The sequence below is a fragment of the Rattus norvegicus genome, chromosome 2 (genome assembly GCF_021556685.1).
Source record: "Rattus norvegicus strain SHRSP/BbbUtx chromosome 2, alternate assembly SHRSP_T2T, whole genome shotgun sequence".
Classification (NCBI taxonomy): domain Eukaryota; kingdom Metazoa; phylum Chordata; class Mammalia; order Rodentia; family Muridae; genus Rattus; species Rattus norvegicus.
In genome coordinates, this window is record NC_141535.1 from 131,300,540 (window position 1) to 131,312,982 (window position 12,443).

Here is a 12,443-nt window from a genome sequence, read left to right on the forward strand (position 1 = left end):
GTGCCCAAGTAATATGACTTCAAAATGAATCCCATTTCCTATGTGTCTGCTCCTATTCTACCAGAGAGAACACAATTGCTCCTAATAATAATTTACACAGGAGTAAAGTACAAATCCATATGGAAGGGAAAAGCTATGGAAGGCAATCACATGAAAAAAAAAGTTACCATTGCCAGGCACACAATAAAGAAGTCTTTTTGTATTCTGATGTAGAACAGTCAGAATCTATTGAACACTCCTGAATAGAATCTTGATTTTCTCTTTGAACGGAGGAAGCCCATTGAAATATTTGATTCAACAAGGAATCCTTTACTCTAAAGGCAATCTAAGAAGTGTAGAAAAGAATCTTCTTTTCCCCCAACTTCTCTTTACTTTTTTTGAAGATATCTTTTTCTTTAAATCTTTTCTAAAGATAGACAAGATTCAAATCTCTAAGCTCCTCTAGCTGCACTACCTTTTACTATGAACTAAACTTGTATCATTTTCAATAAATACAATCTTTCATCAAAACAAAAATTGATGGATGTTTAAGACCTTAATCAATATCTAAATTTGAAAAAACTCAATGAAAAACTGCAAATTTTAATTTCCCAGCTTATTTCCCAAAGTCATTTGTATAAAGATAAGTAGCCTCAATGAACCATTCAGAAGCACAGAAAACTTTGAATAGTCACAGATCTTTATGTCTGGAATATTTAAGTTGTGTTGATTATCTGTGAAATATAATACAAAAGTATAAATATATATGTACATACATATATATATTATGATGTAAAATCCTTAAATATCTAAATTTAAACATTTGACAACTATAATAAACATTAAATGTGCTTGATGATACTAGGTTCTAAATGGTTAATTCTAACATTTTTGCTCCACAAAGTTGGTGGTCTTCATTCATTCAGTATAGTAATAAGAAATTCAGGATCAAAAAGTACAATAACAAGAATATTTTAATCTACCAGAAACAGTCAGGAAACCAGGCTAATCCAGACAGTCAGCAGGCAAGAGAGTCAAATTCAATTTTTCCGTAAAACCTAGGACATAAAACACTAATACCTGATCCATCTTCTCTTCAAGGCTGAAAATGTCCTAGTACTCTAGGGACAAAAAGGAAAGCCAAATATATTCCTTTCACTAATCCCTAAGATTAACTCACTTCTGTTTAAACCATGTCTTTTTGCATATACCTGCAGATATAAATAGTCTTATGATAGAAATCTTTTCAAATTCTTGTTCTTGAATCTCATAGATACAGGATCACTCTCCCCACAAAAAAATTTTTTTCAAGGTAAATATCATTAGGGATGCTGTACAAAGGTCTGTGTTTATTCTCATGAAAACACTACATGTTTGTATTTTGAAAACATATACTCTTTTTATACATAATGATTCAATGTATTCATTAGATTACATCTAATTATTTTTAACAGGTGGGTTGTATGTATGTACAACATTATGAAATTTGGGATTAAAAGACAACCTGCGAAGGGAGTCAGCTATCTCCTTCCACAGTGTTTTAGAGATCAAATGTAGGTCTTCAGGCCTGAAAACAAGAGCCTTTACCTTCCAACTCAGTGGTTCTCAGCCTTCCTTATGCTGTGACTTTTTAATAGAGTTCCTCGTTTTGTGGGGACCCCAACCATAAAACTATTTTTGTTACTACATCATGACTTTAATTTTGCTACTTTTATGAATTATAATGCAAGTCACCTGTTTTTGACAGTTTTAGGAAACCCTTGTGAAAGGGTTGTACCACTCACCAAAAGGGTTGCAGCCCACACATTAAGAACTGGAAAGCACATATTTTCTTCATCTGTGATATCTCATTTAATTTTGAAGAAACTGGAACAATATATTTTTAATTACGGGTTTATATTTTTTAATGTGGATTTTAAAGATTGTAGATACAGATTTAGGTGGTCTGCTAATGTGTTGGCACAGGCCTGTCACAGAAGGAACTTTCATGCTTATACTTTACTTCATTTATAGTATGTACATCTCTGTCCTATATTATTACTTTTATCCTTTATTCTTTCCTCTACTCATAACTACCACATCTCCAAGTGGATCCATGTTTACTAAATTTCAAAACTGTAAGTTTACCCACAAGAGTTCATTTTCCATACTTTTTATCCGAACACATGACCACTGTTACACTTTCTGGAAGCAGTCAGCAGTTTTTTTAGTTGTATCAATTGGTTTGTCTTATATGACTGCTTAACGCTAGCCACTTTGTCCATGCATTGACCTGATAGTACATATCTAGTCCCTTTATTCAAAGTGTTTTAGTAATGTCACCTTCCCTATGTTGTTAATTACTATTTTATTGACTCCTAATTCTTTTAAATTAAAATTTACATTATGAGAATGAATATTGTGGCTAGAGATGCCCATGTGAATCAGGTAAGTGCAATGCCCATGAAGCCCAGAAGTGAGTGTTGGTTCTTGTAGAATAAGAGCCATGCACTGTTGTGATACACCACAAAGGTTCTGAAAACTCAAATGGATTCTCTAAAAGATTAGTAAATGCATTTAATTGCTGAGCCATCTCTGCTGGCCCTGTGACTATTAATTAACAAGTTTTTGTTGAAAATGTACATTTTTACCTAGATGTTCTGATCCAAAATTCTATGACCTGGGCTTCCAAACTACTTAGGGTCCATCTGTCATATAGTTATAGATAGAAACCTGTCTCTTCTCAGAGCTGTCCAGTGATAGATACTTAACCTTTGCTCTTTCCACATAATAATTTCAGTAATTGTCACACTTCAGCTGATAGGATTTTTCTTACTTGACAATATAATCATATAACAAACCTGAGGGTTCCAGGTTAATGTGTACAATCAGCTTGACAAATTCTGTTGTCAGTAAGCAATAATGAATGGAGGAGAAATATACTTTGCAAATAAGAAGGCTAGTTACATTTTTTCTCATTTACTACAATGAACTTATCTTGTAAACGTTTTTGTATTATAAATGGCTTAAATATATTATTAAAATGAACATGAATTTTCATTATAGATATATGAATATACTTGAAGCATGTATACAACACTGTTGCTTCCAAATAGACTAAAATATCAACTTTAGCAGCCAGGTAAGCCACCAGCAAAGCAAAGCAAACTTTATCATATCCTTAAACATGTTGTAAAGTCTTCTAGCATGAGACTGAACATATACCAACTTTCTATGAGAAGACACAGAAGTCTCTTCTCATAGGTGCAAGTGTTTGTGCATTTCAAGCTGGTACAGATAAAGTTAGCACAGTAATCTATGAAAACATTTTATTTTAAAAACATTGCAGGTAAACCACCAACCAAAGAGTACACATGGAGGTAAAAGGGTTCCAGTCACATATGTAACTGAGGGTGGCCTTGTCAGATATGAATGGGAAGAGAAGCTCTTGGTCCTGTGAAGGCTTATTTCCCCAGTGTAGGGGATAGGTGATCAGATTTGAAATGTAAATACATAAAATATCTAATAAAAACATTGCAGTTAGCTAATATGAAAGTATTCTATAAAACAAACTCATCCAAAGAGATGTAAGTTAAGGAGTTAAGTAGGAAAGTAATACTCATTTAAAAGAAAGGTAGGAAATAAAGATTTAACATCAAACTTCATCCAGTATTCAAAATATCAAACAATAATGATGTAGTCAATTACATTTCAGAAAAGACAAAGATGTTAACATCAGTAAGTATACAGTAAGTTTACAGTAAGTAAATGACTTATTGTAGTTGTAGCTGTAGTTACTATCAATCTACAGAGAAAATTAATATATTAGAAGTTCTAGTGTGTTTACTGTAGCTATAGTGAAATACACCATTTTATCTTACACTTCCAGGCCTCAGTATATCATTAAGAAAAATCTCATTGTGCTCAAGACAAAAGCCTGAAACATCATGGAGTCAACATGCTTATTTGCTTGCTATCCTGGATTCTTGGTCAAAATTCTTTGGCTTACAAAGTCATGGTCCAATTTCTTGGGATGTATGTTCACAGTGTGCTCCGTCTTCCTATATCAATTTGCAATCAAGAAACTGTCCATATATGCGTCCGCAAGTCAGTTTGATGGGGGCAAGTTCTCAGTTGAGTTTTCCTCTTTCCGGGTGACACTAGTTCATGTCAAGTTGACAATGAAAATTAATAATCAGGATAATGAAAAATTAACTGAAATAACTAGAAAGTAACACAAAAAGTAGAAGGATATTATGAGCATAAACTTCCACAGTAGAAATATAAAATCAATCCAAGTGTACATAACCTGAGTTTCAGATACATAAAATCTAGAGATGTGAAACCAACAGAATGCAAAGCTGTATTTATTGATGAGGTTAAGATGCTATCATAAAACTCTGTGAAAATAAATATATTGTTTGAGAAATGGAGGAAAATATTGGTGCCTAGATGAATGTTATAAAGGAATCCTGATTAAAAACTAAAGTTGCCCAAAAGAAGTGAAAATTAAATAACAACATAATGCAGAAATAAATCTTGATTTTATAAAATAACAGTACAAAGCAATGTTTTACACGTTGTAATAAAAGAAGTCAGATAGATATGTTAGTGGCTGGTTCAGGACAATTCTTTCCGAATGTGTATAGGTATCAAACATAAACCCAATCAAAGGCACTGCAATGTATACATACATTTCTATTGTTTAGGATCCATTGATTTTATTTTATATATGAGTGTTTTTCCGGCAAATGCTCATGTACACCATGAGCATCTGCCCCCTAAAGAGATTGGAAGGAGGTATTTTATTCCTTGGAACTAGAGTTAACCATTATTGTAATACTTGATATAGATTCTAGGAGGTGAAATGTAATCCCCTGTAGGAATAACACCTATTCTTAAATGTTAAACTGTTCTAGACCCTGAAAAAATATATATACTTGAAAACAATATTGTCTATTCTTTTCTTTATAAAATAATTCAGTATAATCTAAACAGACTCAACTCATGATCCAAAATCTAGTGCAATTAGGATCTGCACATTACTACACTGGTCAACAGCTCAGCCTGCTTCTTCCGATGACTGCTAATACTCAAAACAACCAGAGGAGTGCTACCACTACGAACTACCAGTTCTACCTGCAGTAAAAGAAGCCTGCTACCACCCAGGGCTAGCAGGCCTGTGAACACAAGAGACAATCAGATGGTTAAAGGCCAGCACAAAATCAGAATGAACAAAAGTCAGGGCAATGTTACACTGTTAGTATACAGCTCTCCTACTACAGCAAGCCCTGGATATCCTAATACACCTGAAAAGCAAGACATTTACATTAAACCACATCTTATTAAGATGATGGAGACCTTTGAAAGAGGAAAAATTAAATTTCTTAAAGAAATAGAGGAAAGTACAATCAAACAAGTGAAGGGAATTAATAAAACTGTTTAAGATATGAAAAAGGAAATAGAAGCAATAAAGAAAACATAAAAGGAGACAACCATTGTGGTGGAAAACCAAAAAAGAGAACAGGAAATACAGACATTAACATCACCAACATAATGCAAGAGATAAAAGTGAGACTATCAGGCACAGAAGATAAGACAAAAGAAATTGATACATTGGTCAAAGAAAATGCAAATTTTAAAACATTTCCAACACAAAACACACAGGAAATTGGGGACACTATGAAAAAGAATAATAGAATAACAAAAATAACCTAAGAAGATTTAACAGAAGAAATAACAGAAATAAAAGGAGAAGATTTTCAGATTAAAGTCCTAGAAAATTTTTTCAATAAAATCAGAGAAGTAAATTTCCCTAACCTAAAAAGAGGGGTATAAACATACATGAAGCATAAAGAATATCAATAGAAAATCCTCCTCCCACATAATAAATACATAAAACATTAAATGTACAAAACCAAGGAAGAGTGTTGAAAACTACAAGAGTAAGAGCCAATTAACACATAAAGGAAGACCTATTGGAATTACACCTTACTTCTCAACAGAGACTATAAAGGCCAGAAAGGCCTGGGAAGATATTTTTAAATTCTAAGTGATTACAGATGTCAACCTAGAAAACTACACCCAGCAGAAGTTTCAGTCACTATAGATGAAGAAACCAAGATAGTCCAAGAAAAAAACAAACCAACAAAAATCAAAAAAACAGATTTAAATATTTTCCAGTAATTCTACCCTACAGAGGATGCTAATAGGAAAACTCCAGCACAAGAAAGGTAACTGACCCCATGAAAACAAAAGAAATTAAACATGTCACAGCAAAACCCAAAGAAGACAAACAAATATGCAGACACAGACACACAGACACACACACACACACACACCAACACACACACACACATGCACGTGCGCGCACACATGCATACGCACATGCACATATACACACAAAAAAACTAATACAACTTATATAAAAATAACAGAAAATTCCCATCATTGGTGATTGATACCTCTCAATATTCATAGAGTCAATACTCCAATAAAAATATGCAGCTAACAGACTGGATATGTGAACAGGATCCATAATTCTGATGCATAAAGGAAACACATTCAGCAACAAATATGATACTACCTCAGAGTAAAGTGTTAGAAAAAGCTTTTCCTAACAAGTGAAGCCAAGAAACAAGCTGGAGTACCCACTCTAATATCTAATAAAATAGACATATACCTGAAAGTAATCAAAAGAGCCAAGGAAGGACACACCATACTCATCAAAGAAAAAAATCCAAGATGACATGTCAATTCTCAACATCTATGTGCCAAATGCCACTGTACTCACATTTGTAATACAAATATTGCTAAATCTTGAATCACACATGAATAGTGGGAGACTTCAATATCCCACTCTCACCAATGCACAGGTCATCAAACCAGAAATTAAACAGAAAAATAATGAAAGTAACAGAAGTTATGGATCAAATAGATCTAACAGATATCTGAAGAATATTACTCCCAAACAAAAATAATATACTTTCTTCTCTGTAACTCACGGAAACTTCTCCAAACTGACCATGCTCACTGTCACAAAACAAGCCTTGACAGATACAAGAAGATTGAAACAATCCTTTGCACTTATCAGATCAAGTAAAACTAGAATTCAAAACAACAGAACAGAAAACCTACTAACTCATGAAAACCAAACAACTTTCTACTCAATGACCACTGGTTCAAAGAAGAAATCAAGAAAAAAAAAAGACCCTCCACCTTTCAGTGAAAGTGAAGATACAACATATCCAAACTTATGGAACTTAAGCAAAGTAGTGTTAAAAGAAGAATTCCTAGTACTATGGGCCTTCATAATTAAATTGAAGAGTTATCATACTAAAACTGTAAAAGTATAACTGTAAGGCTCAAGGAAAAATCAGAACCAAACAAACCCAAGGAAAGTGGTCAGTAGGAAATAACCATGATGAGGGCAGAAATAAATCAATTAGAAACAAAGAGAAAAATACAAGAACCAAGAAAACCAAGAGATCTATCTTTGAAAAAATTAACAGGATACACAATCTCTTAGTGAAACTAATTAAAAAGCAGAAAAACAGTATGCAAATTAACAAAATCAGAAATGATAGGTGAAATATAGCAACAAACACTGAGGAAACTTAAAAGACATAGTGTCTTACTTCAAAAGTCTTTATTCCACAAAACTGGAACATCTAAATAAGTTGAAATAGGAAACATAACAAAAAAAATACACGATCATCTCATGAGATGCTGAAAAATCTTTTGACATGAATTAACACTCCTTTATGTTAAAAAGTCTTGGATAGATCCAAAATACAAGGCAAACACCTAAACATAATAAAGGCAGTATACAGCAATCTAATAGTCAACATCAAATTAAATGGGAGAAATGTAAGGAAACCGACGAAAATCAGGGATAAGTCTGTCTATTCTCTTTGTATCTCTTCAATATAATACTTTAAATTCTACTTAGAGCTATACAACAACTAAAGGAAAACAAAGAATACAAATTGGAAAGGAAGAAATTGAAATATATCTATTTGCAGGTGATGCGACATTATACAAAATTTACAACCAAAAATTCTACCAAAGAATTTCTACTTCTGATAAACAGTTTAAGCAAAGTGGCTAGATAGAAAATTAACTTAAAATAAAATCTCCATCAAAATTCCAACTTGCTGGTTGCTGCCACTGCAGAGAGCCCCTGGGCAGCACCCCACGAGCGAACCTGAGCCTCGGGACCACAGGTAAGACCAAATTTTCTGCTGCAAGAAAGCTGCCTGGTGAGCTTGGGACACACGGAAGCAGAATTTCTCTAGGAAGCAGAATTTCTCTAGGACCGGGCACTTTCTGTGTTTACCGGAAGTCCCACACCCACGGATCCCGGCCCGCAGCAGCTCTCTGCTCACAGACCCGGTTAGAGAGAGACCCAACCGCCTGGTCAGGTGGGCACTCCTGAGGATGCAGAGCGGAAGAGACCACCAAAACTGCTCACCCCTGCCCACATCCCTGGCCCAAGAGGAAACTGTATAAGGCCTCTGGGCTCCCGTGGGGGAGGGCCCAGGAGCGGCAGGACCCCTGCCAGAGACACCACCTGACCCTGAAGGAAACAGACCGGATAAACAGTTCTCTGCACCCAAATCCCGTGGGATGGAGAGCTAAACCTTCAGAGAGGCAGACAAGCCTGGGAAACCAGAAGAGACTGCTCCCTGCACACACATCTCGGACACCAGAGGAAAAAGCCAAAGACCATCTGGAACCCTGGTGCACTGAAGCTCCCGGCACAGGTCTTCCTGGTTGCTGCCACTGCAGAGAGCCCCTGGGCAGCACCCCACGAGCGAACTTGAGCCTCAGGACCACAGGTAAGACCAAATTTTCTGCTGCAAGAAAGCTGCCTGGTGAACTCAAGACACAGGCCCACAGGAACAGCTGAAGACCTGTAGAGAAGAAAAACTACATGCCCGAAAAGAGAACACTCTGTCCCCATAACTGACTGAAAGAGAGGAAAACAGGTCTACAGCACTCCTGACACACAGGCTTATAGGACAGTCTAGCCACTGTTAGAAATAGCAGAACAAAGTAACACTAGAGATAATCTGATGGCGAGAGGCAAGCGCAGGAACACAAGCAACAGAAACCAAGACTACATGGCATCATCGGAGCCCAATTCTCCCAACAAAGCAAACACGGAATATCCAAACACACAAGAAAAGCAAGATCTATTTTCAAAATCATATTTGATCATGATGCTGGAGGACTTCAAGAAAGACATGAAGAACTCCCTTAGAGAACAAGTAGAAGCCTACAGAGAGGAATCGCAAAAATGCCTGAAAGAATCGCAAAAATCCCTGAAAGAATTCCAGGAAAACATAAATAAACAAGTAGAAGCCCATAGAGAGGAGACACAAAAATCCCTGAAAGAATTCCAGGAAAACACAATCAAACAGTTGAAGGAATTAAAAATGGAAATAGAAGCAATCAAGAAAGAACACATGGAAACAACCCTGGATATAGAAAACCAAAAGAGGAGACAAGGAGCTGTAGATACAAGCTTCACCAACAGAATACAAGAGATGGAAGAGAGAATCTCAGGAGCAGAAGATTCCATAGAAATCATTGACTCAACTATCAAAGATAATGTAAAGCAGAAAAAGCTACTGGTCCAAAACATACAGGAAATCCAGGACTTAATGAGAAGATCAAACCTAAGGATAATAGGTATAGAAGAGAGTGAAGACTCCCAGCTCAAAGGACCAGTGAATATCTTCAACAAAATCATAGAAGAAAACTTTCCTAACCTAAAAAAAGAGATACCCATAGACATAAAAGAAGCCTACAGAACTCCAAATAGATTGGACCAGAAAAGAAACACCTCCCGTCACATAATTGTCAAAACACCAAACGCACAAAATAAAGAAAGAATATTAAAAGCAGTAAGGGAAAAAGGTCAAGTAACATATAAAGGGAGACCTATCAGAATCACACCAGACTTCTCGCCAGAAACTATGAAGGCCAGAAGATCCTGGACTGATGTCATACAGACCCTAAGAGAACACAAATGCCAGCCCAGGTTACTGTATCCAGCAAAACTCTCAATTAACATTGATGGAGAAACCAAGATATTCCATGACAAAACCAAATTTACACAATATCTTTCTACAAATCCAGCACTACAAAGGATAATAAATGGTAAAGCCCAACATAAGGAGGCAAGCTATACCCTAGAAGAAGCAAGAAACTAATCGTCTTGGCAACAAAACAAAGAGAATGAAAGCACACAAACATAACCTCACATCCAAATATGAATATAAAGGGAAACAATAATCACTATTCCTTAATATCTCTCAATATCAATGGCCTCAACTCCCCAATAAAAAGACATAGATTAACAAACTGGATACGCAACGAGGACCCTGCATTCTGCTGCCTACAGGAAACACACCTCAGAGACAAAGACAGACACTACCTCAGAGTGAAAGGCTGGAAAACAAATTTCCAAGCAAATGGTCAGAAGAAGAAAGCTGGAGTAGCCATTCTAATATCAAATAAAATCAATTTCCAACTAAAAGTCATCAAAAAAGATAAGGAAGGACACTTCATATTCATCAAAGGAAAAATCAACCAAGATGAACTCTCAATCCTAAATATCTATGCCCCAAATACAAGGGCACCTACATACGTAAAAGAAACCTTACTAAAGCTCAAAACACATATTGCACCTCACACAATAATAGTGGGAGATTTCAACACCCCACTCTCATCAATGGACAGATCATGGAAACAGAAATTAAACAGTGATGTCGACAGACTAAGAGAAGTCATGAGCCAAATGGACTTAACGGATATTTATAGAACATTCTATCCTAAAGCAAAAGGATATACCTTCTTCTCAGCTCCTCATGGTACTTTCTCCAAAATTGACCATATAATTGGTCAAAAAACGGGCCTCAACAGGTACAGAAAGATAGAAATAATCCCATGCGTGCTATCGGACCACCACGGCCTAAAACTGGTCTTCAATAACTATAAGGGAAGAATGCCCACATATATGTGGAAATTGAACAATGCTCTACTCAATGATAACCTGGTCAAGGAAGAAATAAAGAAAGAAATTAAAAACTTTTTAGAATTTAATGAAAATGAAGATACAACATACTCAAACTTATGGAACACAATGAAAGCTGTGCTAAGAGGAAAACTCATAGCGCTGAGTGCCTGCAGAAAGAAACAGGAAAGAGCATATGTCAGCAGCTTGACAGCACACCTAAAAGCTCTAGAACAAAAAGAAGCAAATACACACAGGAGGAGTAGAAGGCAGGAAATAATCAAACTCAGAGCTGAAATCAACCAAGTAGAAACAAAAAGGACCATAGAAAGAATCAACAGAACCAAAAGTTGGTTCTTTGAGAAAATCAACAAGATAGATAAACCCTTAGCCAGACTAACGAGAGGACACAGAGAGTGCCTCCAAATTAACAAAATCAGAAATGAAAAGGGAGACATAACTACAGATTCAGAGGAAATTCAAAAAGTCATCAGATCTTACTATAAAAACCTATATTCAACAAAATTTGAAAATCTTCAGGAAATGGACAATTTCCTAGACAGATACCAGGTATCGAAGTTAAATCAGGAACAGATAAACCAGTTAAACAACCCCATAACTCCTAAGGAAATAGAAGCAGTCATTAAAGGTCTCCCGACCAAAAAGAGCCCAGGTCCAGACTGGTTTAGTGCAGAATTCTATCAAACCTTCATAGAAGACCTCATACCAATATTATCCAAACTATTCCACAAAATTGAAACAGATGGAGCACTACCGAATTCCTTCTACGAAGCCACAATTACTCTTTTACCTAAACCACACAAAGACACAACAAAGAAAGAGAACTTCAGACCAATTTCCCTTATGAATATCGACGCAAAAATACTCAATAAAATTCTGGCAAACCGAATTCAAGAGCACATCAAAACAATCATCCACCATGATCAAGGAGGCTTCATCCCAGGCATGCAGGGATGGTTTAATATACGGAAAACCATCAACGTGATCCATTATATAAACAAACTGAAAGAACAGAACCACATGATCATTTCATTAGATGCTGAGAAAGCATTTGACAAAATTCAACACCCCTTCATGATAAAAGTCCTGGAAAGAATAGGAATTCAAGGCCCATACCTAAACATAGTAAAAGCCATATACAGCAAACCAGTTGCTAACATTAAACTAAATGGAGAGAAACTTGAAGCAATCCCACTAAAATCAGGGACTAGGCAAGGCTGCCCACTCTCTCCCTACTTATTCAATATAGTCCTTGAAGTTCTAGCCGGAGCAATCAGACAACAAAAGGAGATCAAGGGTATACAGATCGGAAAAGAAGAGGTCAAAATATCACTATTTGCAGATGACATGATAGTATATTTAAGTGATCCCAAAAGTTCCACCAGAGAACTACTAAAGCTGATAAACAACTTCAGCAAAGTGACTGGGTATAAAATTAACT